We start from the raw sequence: 19,613 nt of genomic DNA on the forward strand, positions 1-19,613 counted from the left end.
TCTGTCGCCCTTCTTTCCACTTTCAGGAGTTTAGTGTCACTTACTCTAAGAGTTTTACAAGTTTTAAACTTTTCCCATAAACTGTATTGCAAAGGATCCTTCCACTCCCCTAACTTAACCCATTTGAAGTAAAGATCAGAAATGTAGTGAAAACTACTGGAGCTCCCCATTTTAGAGACTGAAATCAGTACTATTAATCTCATTGTTTTGTAATCTCTTTTCTTGTGGGTCAGATTTGAAAGCCTTGAGATGTCAAGTATGTGGGATGTGCTTGCTGGTTGGAGCCCTGTCTTTCATTGTATAAATGATCATCAAAGAAAACGGTGTAACTTCACAGTAATACAAAATGCACTCTGCATCCATACAATAAAAAATAAAAATGAAATCAAGACAAGATTGCTACCACTTCTTCTCAATGAGACTGAATCAAGCTGTAGAATTGAACAGATCATTTTGTATGAATTGTTGATTATTGTTTATTATAAAAATACAGTTCACTGTTTGGCAGAAAGGTAGGCTTTCTGTGAAGGTACTCAGTAGGCTGATCTTTATGCCAACAGAGAGAAAAGTGCCTTCCTCAGGTGATTTATCTGCTATTAATGTCCAACATGTGTGGTATAATTTATTGTCTGAGGGCGCTGCTTGCACACTGTCTAGAGAGGACCTAAGAAAATTATTTTGAGTGAAAAATGTGACCTTTCAGTGGCTAAAACTACCAAGTCCTGTCCCATTCAAATGTAGGTGTAGTGCCATTTCCCTGGCTATGTAGGTTAAGCAGAAAACACCCAAGTTGGACAAAAGCTCCCAAATGTAGGTGAGACGCAACTGTGGGACCCTTAAGGCATTTGAAATATTACAAGAACAAGTGGAATAAAATAGGCACTGCTGTGCTGTCTGTCCCTTACTATAAGTCAAGCCATTTTCATCTTCTTTAGCAATTTGTCATCTCATGAAGTTAAATGATCAAGCTAATTTTAAGGGTTCTTAATGAATACTAAGTTTTATCTAATAAAGGTATCCATGAATAAGAAAACCCACCAAACAATAAACCAAGAAAATCCACGAAGAAAAGAGAATGGCAAATATGTGTCACTTGGGTTGTTTTTTTTTGTCGTTGTTGTTTTGGTTTTTCGGTTGTGTGGGTTTTTTTGTTTTATTTTCCCTCTCTTTTCTTTTCTTTGTATTTTTTTTCCCATTTGTTTCTTAGGAGCTCAGCTGGTATATAAAAGGAGTTAATGATGATAATGAGCTTACATTTACTGTGCCTTTCTTGCTGAAGAGTCCCCAGGGGCATTACGAACAGATATGATAAATTCATTGCTTGTTCTTAAAGGATACTGAGGAATATTACTTCTGGCTTTTATATGGAAGGAGCAGACAGCAATTAGCAGACATGTTGCCCTTCTGCATACTTCTGCAAGAAATATGGATCACAAAGAAGAAGGTTAAGAAGTGTTTGGTTTACGTCACTGATCTTTTAATGGTGAGATAAGAATCAAGTCATGCATGGGTTTTCCAGTGTTAGCATTTCACCTACATTATAACAGAGAAAATTGATTTCTAACCCAAAAGAAGTCTTGGAAATTGTTATTCTCTTCTTACATTTTGTCACATTCCTCTTTCACTAAGAATGTGTCCTGTGACAGAGAACAGCATATGCAAAATAAAAATTTGGATTTTGTAGCTCCTAGACATATAATCACCCTGCCTGTAATGGAGGAACTGGTTGTATTTACATAGGTATGATGGAACTGTTCTTCTGGACTTTTGTCTTGTAAAACACAGCAAAGGGTATCAGAGGAATGGTATTTCCTAGAGTTTTCTCATCTTAATTGAGACACAGATTTGTGTACAGTTAGGTGTATTTCCACCTCATCATAATTACCTGACTCTGCCAGTCTAGGAACGTCCTCTTTTCCTGGCTTTAAAAACAGTTAAATTGCCATTATGGTAGTCTCCTGTTTACTGTTACTACCCTGTTAGATTCTTAAAGTATCACAGTATCACAAAGGTTGGAAGTTAGTGTTTAAAGGTTGCATTTTCTCAGTTTCTCTGGTCTCCAGTACTTAATTGAATTTTTATGGCAACCCATGTAATTTCTGAGTTGTCTGTTGGGGGGTAGGAAGTGGTTGTTTTTATTATTTGGGGTTTGGTTATTTTTTTTCCTTGAGACAAGGGGGCATTTGGGTATTTTGAGGAAGTGACGCGCATGTCATAAAGTCAGAGAATAGTTTGGGTTGGACAGGACTGTTAAACACTATCTAGTCCACCTCTCTGCAATAAGCAAGGACATTTTTAACTAGATCAGGTTGTTCAGAGCTCCATCTAACCTGACCTTGGTTGGATATTTCCAGGGGTGGGGTAACTACCACCTCTAAGGGCAATCTGTGCTAGTGTTTTCACTGTAAAAAATTCCTTCCTTATATCTTGTCTAAATGCACCATTTATAAAAAATTTAAAATCATTATTGCATGTTCTATTGCAGTAGGCCCCAATAAAAATATTGTCCCATCATTTCCCTCTGGATGGCTTCCCATTGCCCCGGTGTGGCAACTACACCACATAGCTTGGTGTCATATGCAAACTTGCTCAGGGTGTATTCAGTTACACTATGTCATAGATGAAGTTATGGAAGAGCACTGTTGCCCTGATGGACACCACTTGCCACTGATCTCCATCTGGACATTGAGCTGCTGAGCACTACCCCCTGGATGTGACCATCCAACCAATTTCTTACCCATCTAACAGTCCATCCATCAAATCCTATCTCTCCAATTTAGAAAGAAGGGTGTGTCGGGGAACCATGTCAAAGGCTTTACAGAAGTCCAGATGTTACCCATAGCTCTTCCCATGTCTACTTATTTACTCTGCCTTTCACATAATTTTGGTACTTCTTGTGAAGGATCTTCCTTTAGGGTAAAGCTCCTATTGTGTCATACTCTGTTGTATTCTCCAATTCAATGAGACTTTCACCACTCAGAGTGTGCTTCTCTTGTAAAGAAATTGTGCAAGTTTTGACAGACTTTCTACCAATTTATGCATTAGTCTAGAAGTAGTCTCACTAACAACAAACAGACATTTATATTTATAACACATTAAAGAAAAAAAATATAATTTTTCTCTGTTAGATGAGAGAACTGAAATTCACAGATGTTTTTGCAGCCAAAATCTATAAAAGGAAAACCAATAAACGTGTTCCTACATGAAAAAAAATAAATCATGGGATTCAAAGGTTTCCAAATACATTCATTCTTTTTTTGTGGGTGTTGTACAACATTTCAGTTACAATAAAGAAATCAATAGGCTTTCGATGCTTCCAGTGTTGGTTTTTTTGACGTCTCCCAGTGTTCATTATCTAAATAAGTGATACTCTTACCCTGGGCATGCTACTGTCTTGCAGTAAGAAGGGATTATTGCTGTATTTTTAACCTTTTTTTCAGGGTTCATATTCAACAATTTGTCGATGAAAAATAATACATTGAAAGCATGGAGCAGACAACTTTAGATTATTTGTCCCTAGTCTCTGTTGTTAACCTCCCAGTGTTGTGCTCTCTCTCTCCCTCCTGTGTGCATCTCAAGATTTTTCTCTAGTTTGGAATTCTAAAATGTATTTGTAAATACTTAATGAGTTTATGATGCTTCTGTGCACAGAAGACTTTCTTCCTTCCTCTGCCACATTAAACTACTAAATATGCAGCTTGTATGTATGTTAGCTTTTATATCCAATGAAGTGCACTCCTCGTACGTACAGCGAGGGTAAGCACAGGCCATTGCTTTGCCTGTACAAGGTGTTTGTTTTTAAACTGTGGCCTGCCCCTTCAATGCAGTAGTTTGCTGCTGTCTTTTTACTTTTAATTTTCTACAGTAGAGCCTATTTTTTTCTGCCGCTTTAACATTACTCCATCTGTAGTTTCATGGGCAGAGCTCTTGTACATGCTTTCTACCTTTCATTCCAGCTTACTAATGAAGTTATTAGAACAAGAAACAACTTTATACCTTGTAGCAGACCCACTGCATGCCTCCCCACAACTAAGTGCAATCTGCTGCCATTTGTCATCAGCCACTGTTTGTGATCTTTCAACCTGTTTTCAATTTATGTGAGAGTGCTTATGTCCAAAGCAATTTGAATTCATTTTGGGAGATTTACTGAGACGCTGTATTAAATCCTTTATTAAAATCATACTGTGTATCTTTCATCCAGGATTTTTGCAGTTCTATCAAAAAAGCAATCACGTTTCCTTGGCACAACATGTTCCTTATGAGCCCATGCTGCTTATTGCTTATTGTTCCATTATCCTTTGGATGTTTAGAGGAGTGTTTCGGTGTTGGGTCATTTTTTTGTTATTGTTGGGTTTGGGTTTTCTCATTTATTTTCTTTTCCCCCTCAGCAATTGTTGTTTTCTGTCCTTCACATGACAAAATGTGCTTGAAATTAGACTCCTTGTTTAATAAACAACTTGCTTTATTGATGTTTGAGGCTGTACTTGCTATGCTATGTGACCTCAGAAATAATTTTTGAGGGCTCTTTATTTTCAGTGTGTACTCAGGGATGCCTTTAAGTTGCACTAACTGGCTGGTTACAAATATTTTTCTTCCTTGTGTGTTATCAATAGCATATTTTTTTTTCTTGTTTTCTGTCAAACCTTCTGTTTTCAGTAAGAACAAGTGATAAATATTCATGTCTGGAAATCATGAGTTTTCCCCACCTCTCTCCTACCAAAGTAGTCCTACTTTTTGGACTATGTTTGCATTTGTTTTGTATCTTCTAACAATCCCCTTTGGTATCATTAGCTTTTCCTTGGCTGTATCCTGGAAGCCACTGAGCCCTTTGACCATGGTCTAATGAAACTGTAAGAATACATATACTTTTCATTGCTGGAATCATCATGCAGCTTTCAGGGAAGTACTCATACACTCAGATTAAGCACAAGATTTTATGCTTTGCTGTTGCTCGTACAAGTTGTCTTCTGTGATTTGTCTTTTCCCTGAATACTAACATACTGTCATTTTGTGTACTTTCTTCTTTATAAGTAAATGCACCACCTTGGGAAGAAGAATTATGTAAAACTGCATGTTATACATAGTCTCCCTTTCAAGTCATCTTTGTTTTCAGTTAAGCACAGATCCAAACTTGCTAAGTGTATTTCAGTTCACTGCAATGAATTTGGATCATACCCTCATTTGTCTAATCTTATATTTTGTTTTAGTTTGGGATCCTCTTTTCTATTTTTTCATTTGTTTTGCCTTTGCCTTCTCTTTTAGTCATTTTTTTAAAACTCTCTTCCACTACCATATCCCATGATAAACTGAAGTTTCTGAAGGAGAACAGTGAATAGTGAGGTCTGCTAACGTCATCTCAGCAGCTGGAGGATTGTATTTTGTGCAATTTTATGTGATGCCTTTGGGAGGGACATATCTATTACCTTTTTTAAATGTGGCTTGATTTTTCCATATTAGCATAATTTTCCATATTTGTTTTAAAGATTGAAACTTGCCTTCTATAGCATTGTTCCAATTTGCCAGCAACTCTTAATGAGGACATAGAATATAGTCACTGGTAATGTCAACAGGTCATTGAGGAGAAGAGTCATTCACGGATGCCAGCAATTCTGTCACTGGTTTTATGAATCACAGATGTCCTGGACCACACAGGGCTTCCGAGGGCGTTGGTAAAAGCTGATTGTGGTCATGTTATATTAAGGCTGTGCTTTTTGTACCTAAATAGCATCAGCACTCATCTCTTTAGGTGGAAGCCTCAGCTTTCTGCATGAGCTAGTGTATTCTTCCCTTAAAATCACTGGTGAATGTCTCTGCAAAATGAAATATCATCAGGAGGAGCATAGTCTCTGTGCCTATTATTAAATTCCAGGATGCTTTTTACAAGGCTGAGAATATGTTGATGTTGAGACTGTAGTCATTTCCCATACCAGCAATGTCTTGACTTGAACGGTGGGTGACTGACTTGTACAGTGGGGCAAATTTTTGGCTGTGGCTCTTTTTTGATAACCAGGCCAGCAAAGATACAGGAGTTAAGCTAAATTACCTGTTAGCTACTTTTGAGTGCAGAGATTCTAAAGACAGCTCTTGGGTTCAGGAATGCTCACAGAAATAGGGCCCTGGACTGTTACCTGCCTCCCTCTTTCCTCCCTAGGGGTGTCACAGAGCCATCCGAAGATGGCTTGTGGCAATCAGCAGTATGCATAAATCAGGAAAATCTCACCTGCCTTGTTTTAGCTGCTTTTTGATATGTGTGCTTCATAGCATAAATGGACGAGGAAAAAATGTCAAGGATCCAGTGTGGTCACTGTAAAGAGCTGTAGAAATGTATGGTTGACCTTTCAAAGAACTTAATTGCCTGGAAGCCTGAACAATAGAGAAATCCATATGTTTTCCAGAAGGAAAATATATTGTTGACTGGAAGAGGTGATGAAAATTGTTTTTAAAAAGTAGCAATTCAAAATCCACCAGATAATCTAGAATCCTCTTTTAAATAACTATGGTTTGAAGGAAAAATAATGGCATTTATTTTTATGTCTAGTTTTACTTAGAGGCTGTAAATAAAGAATGATAGTCTAATCATGAAATTGGTGTTGCTTGTTTTGATATGCACTTTTTTTTCTCTAAGCTGCCCCTGCCAAATTGTATTTCATTTGAGTGTTGGCAGAATGTTAGGTACTGTAGAGTGAAATACATAAACATTTCATGTGAAGCACACATGCATGATACAGGCTGAGCCTGGCTGAATTGTACGTTGCTGTGAGTTAAAGCTTCTGTCACATTCCCTCCAAGATTACAAAGGTAGGGGACAGCAGGAGTGAGTTTATGTCAATAATTAAAAAAATTAATTAATATTTTAAGTAGGAAAGGGCTGTGCTTTTATGTTCATGAAGAGCATTCCTTCTCTTTTTGAAACCAGGCCTCTGTGAAAAACACTCAGAAAAGCCACCCACTCCAGCATTGCTTACAATGAAGGGCTGCTCTCTCTAACCTCTTGCAGGGAAGGCTTTGGCTGGCTCCAGGAAACAGAACACAACCCAAGCTGCCAGTTTGTTAGCGTGAGAACCCTGTCTTCATTGAAGTCTTTAGATTAATGACTTCAGACAGACAGATGTGAGACTCAAAGGCCATGTGTGGGGGCAGGGGTTTCTCATCAGAGGGCCCTGGAGTGTTGTTGGTGGCAAGACTAGCTTTATGCCCTAAAAAATACAGAGTAGTGACTGAGCAGCTATAAAGGAAGGCTGGCAAAACAGAAGCAAAAATATAAATATTGCAGGTATCTTTGTGCTGGGAAGTAATGCACAGCAATTATTCTGAGTCCATCCAAGAAAACCTCATGCTTTCTTTATGTTCACTTTTTGTACCTTAAGCTAAAATGAGTTCTCAGCCTCTGACTCCAGTAATGTTACCGATGCATCGTTGCTAATGGAAGTGATCTGAGTTTCCCATGAGCCAGTGCTACAGGAGAACTGATTTCTTTGGGGTAGAAAATCTTACAAAACACCAGATCTGTCACAGCAAATCCATCAAGACTATCTCCTGCACATTGGCTTTCCTGCTATGCAATCAAAAATAAATAATACCAAATAAACTATGAGCATTTTAATCAAACCCTTATAAATTAGGGGATGAGTCACAGTATGTGCATTTTACAATAAAATACTTGCATATTCTCTGACATCTGTATACTGTAAGAGACTATATTCTTGAATAGCAAATGGAATGCAATTGTGCACATAGGAGGGCCAACAGAACTGTTACACAGTATTTCCCAGAGTGCTTATAAAAGTGCTATGGGAATATAATAATGCATAACACTGATATCCTGAAATCCATGTAACAGATTTGTGTGTGTGTTGTGTAGGCCAATTCAATATTGATTACATTTTTATAATGCTGTATGTTGTAAATGCAGATATGCACACACAGTGTTCCACGCAGATGCATGCTCTGTCATACACCTACTAAAGTGTGTATCTCATCCTTCATATTTTGTGGTGTTTGTCAGTGATAAATCCAAGAAAGCAGAGGCATATTTTCAGTTTAAATTTTATAACACTGGGAATGGATAAATGGGAACAGATGTGACGTAGAGAGAATTTTATTCTGGAGGTCTGTCACAACAGAATTTAGCTATCCAGCTGACTTCATATTCAATGTTAGAAACTTTCAGCAGTGGGTGGTGTATGAGCACAGAGGCACACCAGTTTAGAGCTCAGTGAGGAGTTCTTATATATAGCCAGAGTAAAGCCTGGTGGAAGATTTAGAAATAATAAGCAGCAGCTGATGAAAAAAAAATAAAAATATATATATAAAAAATTACTGGGTGGACATAATGTGTCACAGGAGCCCATCACATTGAGAAAATGTACAGCTGCAATGACATCAGCTGCCCTATCAAGAGTCCTGTGATGAGGTCTTGGAATAATGCAACTGAATGAAAACAAATTTTAAAAGGCTCTGTTAGCATATGCAGTGTGGTGATATGCTGCGGATTTCTGAGTACCCTCTTGAGGTGTGTGACCTCTGCCAAGAACAGGAATCTTCTCAGCTTTAGGAATGAATAACTCCTGACACATTCAGTTAACTGTTTCAAAGTTTCCCGTGGAGCAGGCCCTGTAGCTACAAGGCCTGAAAAATATATCTTGCATCATCAGCAAAATGGTAATACTCTGTTCTCGCCTCATCCTTGAGGTCCCTTCCAACCCTAACAATTCTACGATTCTATTGCAGAGATTATCAGGGTACACCAAAAGAGTCAGGGGAAAAGGGGGAAAAAAAGGGGGAAATATCTGACCAAAACTGATAGAAGAAACCTACACCACATGAAAAATGAAACCAGAAAGAGAGAGAGCCCAGCCCCCACTCCACAAACATCTCGTGAGTGCTACACATTCCAGCAACACCCACTTTCTGTCGTGCAGCCAGCATTGCTCAGAATTGTGGAGGATATATATGCTGTGGCTCAAACCATTACACTTGAGTATCCTGCCCCTGATGGACTGTGTCTGCTGGTAACAATAGCAAAACTATCAGTCACCAAAGATAAGGGAGAAGGAGATGCTGAAATCACAAGAGATAATGCCAATGAGCACTGCAGCACTGGTAACGTGTGCTGTTCTGTGTACCTTACTGAAACTGAAGGCTTGATTAGTACCTTCCCCTAAAGGACTGGCAGCTCCTCTAACCTCGTATCTGCTATGTACAGCAAATACACACTGAAACGGCGTGAGTCATCAAATATAAGATTTTGCCCTCTCTGAGAAAAATGCCTCTGCATCTCAGCCATATATGCTGCTAAAGATCTTTTTATTGAGTCTGTGTGATCAATATTCACAGAGTGAAAGAGAGAGGAGTGGTCTTGGCTGTCAGCACGAAGGAGAAGCAGCAGGACCTTGGCTGCACTGAAAAGTACAAATCTCATGTTAACATCTCCTACATCACTTCCATGAAACAATATGCTGTATACAATAACGGGAGCCCTGCTATCATTTTACAGATGAGCCTGTTAGAAGAGTGATTGCCCTATCAACACAATACATTACTGTGTCTGAGTACTGCTTTTTATGTATAATTCCATCTACATGTTCTAGAATGCCTTTTATATCAGACTGACATGGACTAGCAGCTTGGTAGTCAGACAACAATTGAGAAAATGATTGGGGTCTACTACTATGAGAGTGCTAACTATTCTGCTGATTGTGTATTCACAAAAAAGGCCAGAGGACAAATATATGATACCTTCACATAAAGTGTTTTGGCTGATGTTATTACGGATTACATTTGAATCCATACTTTCCTGAACTCATGTGCTTTCACTCATGTACTTGACAACAAATTTCTGAAAATATATTTGATGCTGCATCGTGGTACCAACTGTGCAGGGTCTGCAATGAGTTGTTATCCTAGAGAGTCATTGTCAAGTTGGACAATCCAGCCCAGTGTGAGAGGACTTCCAGGAATGGTAATGTCATTTCATTAACATGTGCCCCAGTACTTTATTTCTTAAGGACACTGCTGACCACACACAAATACACACACACACTTAAGAATGCTGTGTTGCCCCTGTAGAAATACACCTATAATTTTCTGCTAACTATGACATTTTGTGTCACTCCTGGGTGCTGGTATAACTGAGACACCAAGTTCCTTGTTTTTCTTGCTGGTTTTGCTTGCTGCATATAATCACAAGCGTAGGAGGTGTTGGGTTTTTGTTTGTTTGCTTGTTTACTTTCCTGTTACTGTGACATAGTAATATCTAGATATTGTAAGGGAAGACTAGACAAAGCAGTCATGTCATAAACTGCCATGGTGGATTAATGGTATACTGTCCACTTTAGATCTGGGGTCTGGAGAAAGATTTAAAAAACCCCTCATTCTCCAGCAATGAGGATTGCTTAAAGATTGAGGACCTGAGAGAATAAAATACACTTGTGGAAAAGTCTTTCCACCCTACATGTGTTTTTTTTCTGACACTACAATAAGTTGAAAAGAGATGACATCTCTCTTTGCAAGCAGTCATGGATGTTCAAGGGCTAATGGAAGATGTTCCTACTTTATGATCACACTGTTGAATTTTTTTACTGGACATAATTTTGCATGATTGGGGGAAAAAAATTAAAAGGAAAAAAAAAAAGTAAGGTAAGTCTGCCATAAAATTTCTGTTAAAATGTGGGATGGGGGAAACACATTCTTCTCTTTCCCTGAGATCACAGCAATTAATTCACAAGATGTTTTTAAATCCCAGAGCAGCTTATTCAGAAAGAAAAGTGAGATTTTTTAGCTTTTCCTGCTGAGATGTACCTTAAAAAGAAAAATGATGGTTCATGGCATACTTGGGCAGTTCTGAAAATAATGCACTCATCTCACTGCAAGACTGATGAAGTTTGAGTACCATTTGCAACAGCCATCTCTGAATATCCTCTAAGAATGCTGCTGTTATTACCATTGAAAACTCAGCAATCCTGCAGTAGTACCATAAAAATTAAACCGATGAGCTGCAACTTAAGTATTTAACAATGAGAACTCAAGCAAACTATTCAAATATGCTGCAACTTAGCAATTCGTAGCTGTAACTAACGGGGTATGCAACAACAAGTATTGGAGAGATTAGTGAGAAGCATGCAGCATGAACACTAGGGAGGGCATAATGGATAAGTAGAGGAAACGAAGCAGCAAAGATAGATAATTGCTGATGGGACCAGAGACTTCAGTAGCTCTGAAGCTGACAGGTAGTAAAGGGTTGAGTGCCTGATGTAAACTGACTGAAGCTGATGACACTGTAGTAGTAGTAGCATCAACCAATTTTTCTGATACATTCTAATGGTTAAGGTGCTCGGTCAGGAAGACCACAGTTTCCAGACCAGTGCAGTTTTCCCTTTGTTTATGTAGTCAGGAATACAGGAGTACAGGGGGGAAAAACATAAGGGATTAGACACTCATCTTCTGCACAGCAGGTTAGTGACCGGTATCTTCCATTGGGAAATGGAAGTTCAGTTTCCTCCTGAGAGTCATTCAGACACCTGTCTCCTGCCTATCTCACACACTAGGGCTAGGACTTTCCTGGGAAGCAAGTGAACACCCCCCCTACATCTGATCCCCAAGGCATTTCTTCATGTTCCGTTACCTACTCCCTGAGAAGAAATCCCAGGAAGCCTGCTGGTGACTGAGCAGTGGTTGAGCAGCCTGTTGCCTATCCATCAACTAGAGGAGGAAGCTGAAAGAGGATCTTATCAATGCATATAAATATCTAAAGGATGGGTGTCAAGAGAATGGGGCTGGAGTCTTTTCAGTGGTGTCCAGTGTTCCTGTGCATTCTGATCCAGGCAATCTGCTTTAGCAGGTGGGCTTGGACTACATGATCTCTGGAGGTTGCTTCAAACACCTACCATTCTGTGTGGTTCTGTGAAGCACTTCTTGGCACTACTGACAATAGAAATCTTGACTGTGGATGGAAAAAGAAAATTATTTGGGTTGAAGTGTATGAGATACATTGCCATCTGCAGTCCAAACTGGGGAGATTCAATCTTGGCAGTCCAGAAACTAATGAAGTTTCCTGGTGTTCTCCTGACAACCTCCAGGCTTCATTCAAAGATTCAGGTATTTATGTCTGGCTTGAACTCAGGGCAGTACCTCTTCACTCTAATCAGGGTTTTTCCAGAGCCAGAAAAACACATGAAAACAAGAAAAGCATTTCACTGTTCAGACACTTGATCTGATACTTGTTTGTTGTTGCTATTATTTTTCTTTGCCTCCAGTTGATTTGTCCCTGTTTTTATGCAGGCAAATAACCATGACTGAAATCAGAGTCAAGCCGTTCAAAGTAATCCAAAAGGATGGGGGTTTGCAATCATGTTTAGTTATCTGTCTGTCTTGCAGGACTCCAAAACTGATGTATACATATGAGTATTTATTACATTGCTGTTATTGCTTTGTCTGACAGGAGCTTCCTACCAAGATCAAATGAAAAAGTTGCAGACATATGTATTGGATGGTTTTGGAGCTTCTGGAACTCATCTTTCTCAGCCAGTAAGAAATACATAACCAAAGTGAAATACAGCAGAATTTGTTACAGTGTGTTTGTTAAAAGGCTGAGTGAATTACAGCTATACTTGCAGAAAAATACTGTACCAAACCAGCACATAAATGTCAATTTAAAAATGCAAATATTGGTCATGAATTTGTCTTATAAGAATATCACTATCTATTTATTTTATTCAGTAGAGGCCTTAAAATGTAAGGCTGTATAGAAATAATTTCTGTATAGGTAATAAGCAGTAATAGGTGCTGAACATTAGGTTCCAAAGTTGAAAGCAAGGGATGGCTATTTCTCTAACCTGAAGAACCACTTTGTGTAATAATGAGCACAATTTCTTCAACTTCAATGTATTCAATATAGATACAAATTGAGCATTAAAAAGGATTTTACAGGCAATTTATACTGGTGGTTGTAGCTTGCTTTTTTTTTTTTTCTTTTTTTTTTCTTTTTTTTTTTTTTCACAAGGAGAATTTGCACAGAAATAAAAATTCTGTTTCATAGAATCACAGAATCGAATCATAGAATCAACAAGGTTGGAAGAGACCTCAAAGATCATCAAGTCCAACGTGTCACCCAAGACCTCATGACTACTAAACCATGGCACCAAGTGCCACGTCCAATCCCCTCTTGAACACCTCCAGGGATGGTGACTCCACCACCGCCCTGGGCAGCACATTCCAATGGCTAACAACTCTCTCTGTGAAGAACTTTCTTCTCACCCTGAGCCTAAACCTCCCCTGGTGCAGCTTGAGACTGTGTCATCTCATTCTGGTACTGATTGCCTGGGAGAAGAGACCAACCCCCTCCTTGCTACAACCACCCTTCAGGTAGTTGTAGACAGCAATGAGGTTTCCCCTGAGCCTTCTCTTCTCCAGGCTAAAAAACCCCAGCTCCCTCAGCCTCTCCTCGTAGGACTTGTACTCGAGGCCTCTCATTGCCCTTCTCTGGACACATTCAAGAGTCTCAATGTCCTCCTTAAATTGAGGGGCCCAGAACTGGACACGGTACTCAAGGTGTGGCCTGACTAGAGCTGAGTACAGGGGCACAATGACTTCCCTGCTCCTGCTGGCCACACTATTCTTGATGCAAGCCAGGGTGCCATTGGCCTTCTTGGCCACCTGGGACCTGTTAATGTCCTTAAGTACAGTTGTCCAAGAGATAAAAAGGATAGAGAAGAGGAGGGTGTCATTCAAATTGAGAATGATCATTGTAATAATTGTTCTTTTTCTATGTTCCATAACAACCATCAGCTGGTATGAAAGTGAATTTGTTCTTAGTTTATTTTCCTCCAATTTGTGCCCAAGTTGGTTAGCTGTGATAAACTGGTGGGCTTCGGGCACTCACATTTGCACATTTTCCCTTTAAAAACTAAAGAGAGTCAAAAAGAGATACTTTTCTTGGGTGTTTGGTTTTATTTTTACTTGAGAATTTTTAAATTGCATTCACATTAGAGAGCAAAAATGAGAACAAAGGAAATTACTTTTCAGTCCCACCAGTTTCAACCATTTCTCCCTAGTTTGAAACTGCAGTGATGCTATGAACTTGAGCCACATTTGATTTTTTCGTTTGAGCTTTTGTGTGAAGAGGCAGGTGTGAGGGCATAATCAGTCTCCTACAAACATGTTATACTAATGAATACATATAGGGAACGAAAGGATTGGAGGGTGCTGTAGATCCTAACAAGTTATTTTCCATTCCCTTGCCTCCAATCCAGAGGGCATTCAGTGCTTTTCAGAAAGTGTTTGGCTGATACAATCTATGCTATTGTGATTTTCTGTTTACAGTGCCAGTGATTGACTGATGTTGCTGGTTAATGTAGTATGTTTCATCTGTGTAGTTCAGGCTGTGTTGAAATCGCATCAATTTGCAGTGTTACTGTTATGCAGCTTAAATAGGGCCTGCACGGAAATTTGAATTGGAAACAAAATGAAAGGAGGCAGAAATAATTCCAGCTGTCACTATCATTATTTCCAAATGTTGATTTAAAAAAAATTCTTATTTCTCCTATTTAAAATACTAGTTTAGGGGTACATATGAATAAGCCAGGAAACCATTTTATTGACTCAGATTTTGCACTCCAAGGTACCACACAGATGGATGAACTGATGTACACACAGAGCACAACCAGTCTTGCCCATGTTTGGAATTGCACAGAAGGCATGTGCTGCCTGCTCTGAAAGAAACACCTGTAATTTGCTCAGAGTTCTGTTCTACTGATACTACATATAAAGACCGATATACAAACAGCCTCTCCTTTGCACTTTGTGACTTTCTAACTCATAGTCTCACAGAATCACAGAGTGCCAGGTTGGAAGTTCAACCCACCACAAACCTCAAGGATCATCTGGTCCAACTTTTTTAGGCAATAGTATAGTTTAAATGAGATGGCTCAGTACCTTGTCAAGCTGCATCTGAAAACTGTACAATGTTGGGGAATCCATGCTGCTTCGGGGAGATTATTGCAGTGTCTAACTGTTCTCATGGTGAAGGATAAAAATCCAATAGAACTCTCCACAGGAGTAACTTGTACCCGTTGCCCTTTGTCTTTTCAACTCCCTGTAAAAAGTGAGTATCCATCCTCCTGGAAGCCACCCTTTATGTATTGGTAGATGGTAATAAGGTCTACCCTAAGCCTTCTCTTCTCAAGGCTGAATGAACCTAGTTCTGTCAGTCTTTCCTCATATGGCAGGTCTTCCAGTCCTCTGATTATTCTTGCGGCCCTTCTCTGGACACTTTCCAGCCTGGCTACATCTAGTCTACAAGCCCTTAGTGCAGCCTCCCTTTGGGGACAGATCTGCTGAGGGTACAAAGCTGAGATGGAAACTTTTTGACAGATGTTGATAATAGCCAGAATTTAGTTGAGGAATGATATTGCAATAATGTTCTATTTCACTTATATTAGCAGAAAAATACTATGGCATTATCACCATCAAGTATGTGCAGACACATTTACCTATAAACAGATCAGAAGGTTCTTTCCTAGGATGTAGGGGCAAAGCAAGTAGATGGCACATGCTGTCAAACTGAAAGTCTGTGGGAAAGAGCATTTCCTCTGTTCTTAGTATCTCTTTTTTGTTTGTTTTCATCTTGGAGACAGCACAAAACAAGATATGTTTCACAGGCAGCCCTACCCTATCCAGCACAGTTGCACTTGCTGCATATTTCTCTTTACCACACTGAATGATTTTACATATCCACATCCTAAAACATGTAGGGAACAGCTCCCTCCCCTGCAAAATAGAAAGTATTGCTGCAAGCCATAAAGGACCAATTGCATACATATTTCTTAAGTGTTAAAGGGAAAATCAGCCTGTTTAGTTGTCTTGCAGTGGTAAATTGCACTTGCTGATCCATTTTGCACAGTATTTCCTGTATTTAGAGAATGCAATTTGTGAATTATACAGTCAGACACCTAGACTGTACATTTATTTACAAATAAGAGTCTTTAAGAAACACAATAGAAGCAGATCATTAAGGAAATTCTTAGAATAAACAAACTTTGCATCTGTTAGACTTCTCTGATAGAAAGGCTTATACATTCCTCCAATAAAAAGAAGATAAAAGAAGCACTTGTTTCATAGTCATCACATAGCAAAATATTGTAAGAATACAAATATACAAGACCTGCAGATGCTGAGGCAGTCTATCAATCATAATATCTTGTCTCAAAAGGCATTTGATGTCCAATGCTTTGAAAACTGTGCAAGATGAACATAGAAAGAGATCAGTCTTTTCCTAAAAATCCCCACAAACCCAAAGCCCCAAACCTCCCACTTTCCTACAAGGTCAGGGCTCAATGCTTTAATTTTCCTTAACTCTAATACATCATGTGTTTGCAAAAAAAGAATAAATTATGAAGTAGTTGTGACAGATTATGAATGCTTTGTAAGAGGCATGACCTAAGAAATAAATCAATGGGTTTACCCAAGATGAGAAGTGTTTTAGGTAATGTTTTCTCCTTAACTAGTACTTGGAAAAATCCATACTAATTGGGACCCCAGGTGCACAAGCAATACAAATAATAAATATAATGTGAGTATTGATTAAAGTCTCCCTCTTCCCCTAGTGTTAAGATTAGAACAATGAAATAGCAAAAAAACACTAGAAAGGATTTAAAAAAAAGAAATAAATAATATCTACAGTAGTAAAATTCTGTGTTATTGTCCATCAAATATGTAAAGGTATTTTAATGCTCAGCAATAGATGCCAAGGAAGATTCAGCCCAGCAGCTGAGATGAGGCTATTTCCGGAGTTTTGCTGGTCAGAATACGGGAATTCTTGGTCTGTATGTCCCTTAGGTCATAATATGTTTCCACATCTGTTTTATTAACAGAACAGAACAAATCAGGTTGGAAAAGACCTTTCAGATCATCAACTCCAACCTATCACCCAACACCATCTAATCAACTAAACCATGGCACCAAGTGCCTCATGCAGTCTCTTCTTAAATGATGGTGACTGCACCACCTCCCTGGGCAGCACATTCCAAAGGCCAATCTCTCTTTCTGGGAAGAACTTCTTCCTAACATCCAGCCTAAACCTCCCCTGGCACAGCTTGAGACTGTGTCCTCTTGTTCTGGTGCTGGTTGCCTAGGAGAACAGACCAACCCCTTCTAGCTACAACCTCCCTTCAGGTAGTTGTAGACAGCAATGAGGTCTCCCCTGAGCCTTCTCTTCTCCAGGCTAAGCAACCCCAGCTCCCTCAGCCTCTCCTCACGGGGCTGTGCTCCAAACCCCTCCCCAGCTTTGTTGTTCTTCTCTGGACACCTTCCAGCAACTCAGCATCTTTCCTAAACTGAGGGGCCCAGAACTGGACACAGGACTCAAGGTGTGGCCTATGTTCAAGTTTGTGCCCATGACCCCTTGTCCTTTCACTGGGCACCACTGACCAAAGCCTGGTCCCATCCTCCTGACACCCAGCCTTGATCAGCATAAATTCCATAGCTGATTTCAGTGGTTGGACTCAAACCAGATATGGTGTTGCTACCTAGGAGCATATAAGCAACTGGTGGCAGATGTTGTATTGAGAACTGTAGTGTCTCATGTGGTCTGTAATGTGACACTCCCAAAGCAATACTCATGCTCTAGCTCACACTTTGCCAGCACCCATCACTGCCACAGGGCAGGAGAAGTGTTCTTGTGAGCACTGTGGTGGTCAGCTTAAAGAACCCCATCCCCTCTAGCCAGCCTCATTTACTTATGGGTTCACAAAGCTGTGGTGCATTAACAAACAATGTGCTGTGGTATTTATCAGATCACTGTATGGTAACTTGCAGAGATTACCAGTTTCTCACCAGCTTGCTTTGCCCAAATCAGCCCAGTTTAAGCTCAAATATGCTGTTGGTAAACTCAGAAACCCCAACCCCATCCCTGTACGCAACTGTCTTTTAATTTCCATCTCCACCAAACATACCAAATATGAACAAAATAAAATCTTGAGATAGCCAGAGCTGCGTTCCTTCACAGAGCTGCTGAAGAAAGCTTTGCTTATTTATGACCTTTCCTGATTGCAGCTTCCTCCTAACTGATTTTTGTAATGCACATGTACAACTGTCATGCCCATGTGCACCTACATCCAGCCATTCCAAAGGAATCTGCAGCTCAGCTCACCATGGCACAGGCATTTCTGCAGGGTAGAACCACACTGAGCATTCAATCACTACAGCAAGAGTCAAACACTGGTTCTAGTCCATAGAATCCTAGAATGGGTTGGGTTGGAAGGGACCTCAAAGTCCATTCAGTTCCAACCCCTTGCCATGGGCAGGGACACCTCCTACCAGACCAACTTGCTTAAGGCCCCATCCAACCTGCCTTTAAACACTGCCAGGCTTGGACCCTCCACCAGCTTCTCTGGGCAAGCTGTTCTAGTGCCTCACCACCCTCCTGAAGAAGAATTTCTTCCAATCTAAATCCAGCTCTGGAACATTCAAGGCAGAAAAGTGCCCTACCAATGTGATCAACAGAAGGAAAAGAGATCAAAATAATGTTAAATAAGATGCATCTGATCTTGGATTGCTGCTGATGTTAATAAACATAGTCCATTTCTCCTCTCACATGCATTGATTGCACTGTAAGTAGTCCAAATTCAGGTGTCCAGCATGTGGTCTGGGGAGGGGTGAAGAAAGAATTTGCAAGGTATGAGCTAATCACCTAAACCAATTCTACTTCACTTGTATTCTCATATCAGAGACTTTCCCAGAATTACAAAATTAATTGAGAAGAATATAATCTTCAGAATACCTCACCAACATGTCAGGAAGTTTTTAGTTAGCTTCAAATAACCCCAGGATTAAGAACCTACATAGCCAGAGCCCTGGTGTAAATAAGTAGGTCCAGCTGTGTGGCATGAAACTGGAACCAAAGCGGTTCTCTTCTGGTGTAGAGTGGGCAGAAGGAGTAAAACACTTGGAATTTAAAACTGAATAAGGTTGTATGTTGACTTTATTTAGAAATTAATATGATACTGTAGGTTTGCCAGATTCTATGTATTTTGTCGGTCTGCAGCTGTAGAACAGACTATTAACCTTGTAAAAATAGCACCTACTGAGGAGTCAGAGAATCACATAATCATGGTAGGGGTTGGAAGGGCCCCTGGAGATCATTGAGTCTGAACCCCCTGCCAAAACAGGACCACTTAGGGCAGGCCACACAGGAACGCATCCAGGCAGGTTTTGAAAGTGTCTGGAGGAGACTCCACAACTTCTCTTGGCAGCCTGTTCCAGTGCTCCATCACACTCAGAGTAAAGCAGCTTTTCATCATGTTTTGGTGAAACTTCCTGTGTTTCACTGTGTCCATTACTTCTCATCCTATCCCAGGGCACCACTGAAAAGAGAATGGCCCCTTCTTCTTGTCACCCACCCTTTAGGTATTTGTAAACATTAGTAAGACCCCATCTTAGTCTTCTCCTGACTAAACAGCCCCAGATCTCTCATCTGTTCCTCATAAAACAGATGTTCCAGTTCCTTAATCATCCTCTGAGCCATCTGTTGGACTCTTTATAGTAAGTATTTCCCTGTCCTTCTTGAACTGGGGAGCCAAGAAATGGAGGCAGTACTCCAGAAGTGGTCTCACTAGGGC

General features: G+C 39.9%; 1 non-coding gene across 1 annotated transcript; it reads right to left on the reverse strand.

Annotated features, from left to right (window-relative positions):
- Nucleotides 1–17,551: 17,551 nt before the first annotated feature.
- On the reverse strand, nucleotides 17,552–17,682 carry LOC128898610 (small Cajal body-specific RNA 23). The gene has a single exon (XR_008462919.1). It is a non-coding gene; the product is annotated as a small Cajal body-specific RNA 23 (non-coding RNA).
- Between the last annotated feature and the right edge of the window lie 1,931 nt (nucleotides 17,683–19,613).

The sequence above is a fragment of the Dryobates pubescens genome, chromosome 27, assembly GCF_014839835.1.
Source record: "Dryobates pubescens isolate bDryPub1 chromosome 27, bDryPub1.pri, whole genome shotgun sequence".
Classification (NCBI taxonomy): domain Eukaryota; kingdom Metazoa; phylum Chordata; class Aves; order Piciformes; family Picidae; genus Dryobates; species Dryobates pubescens.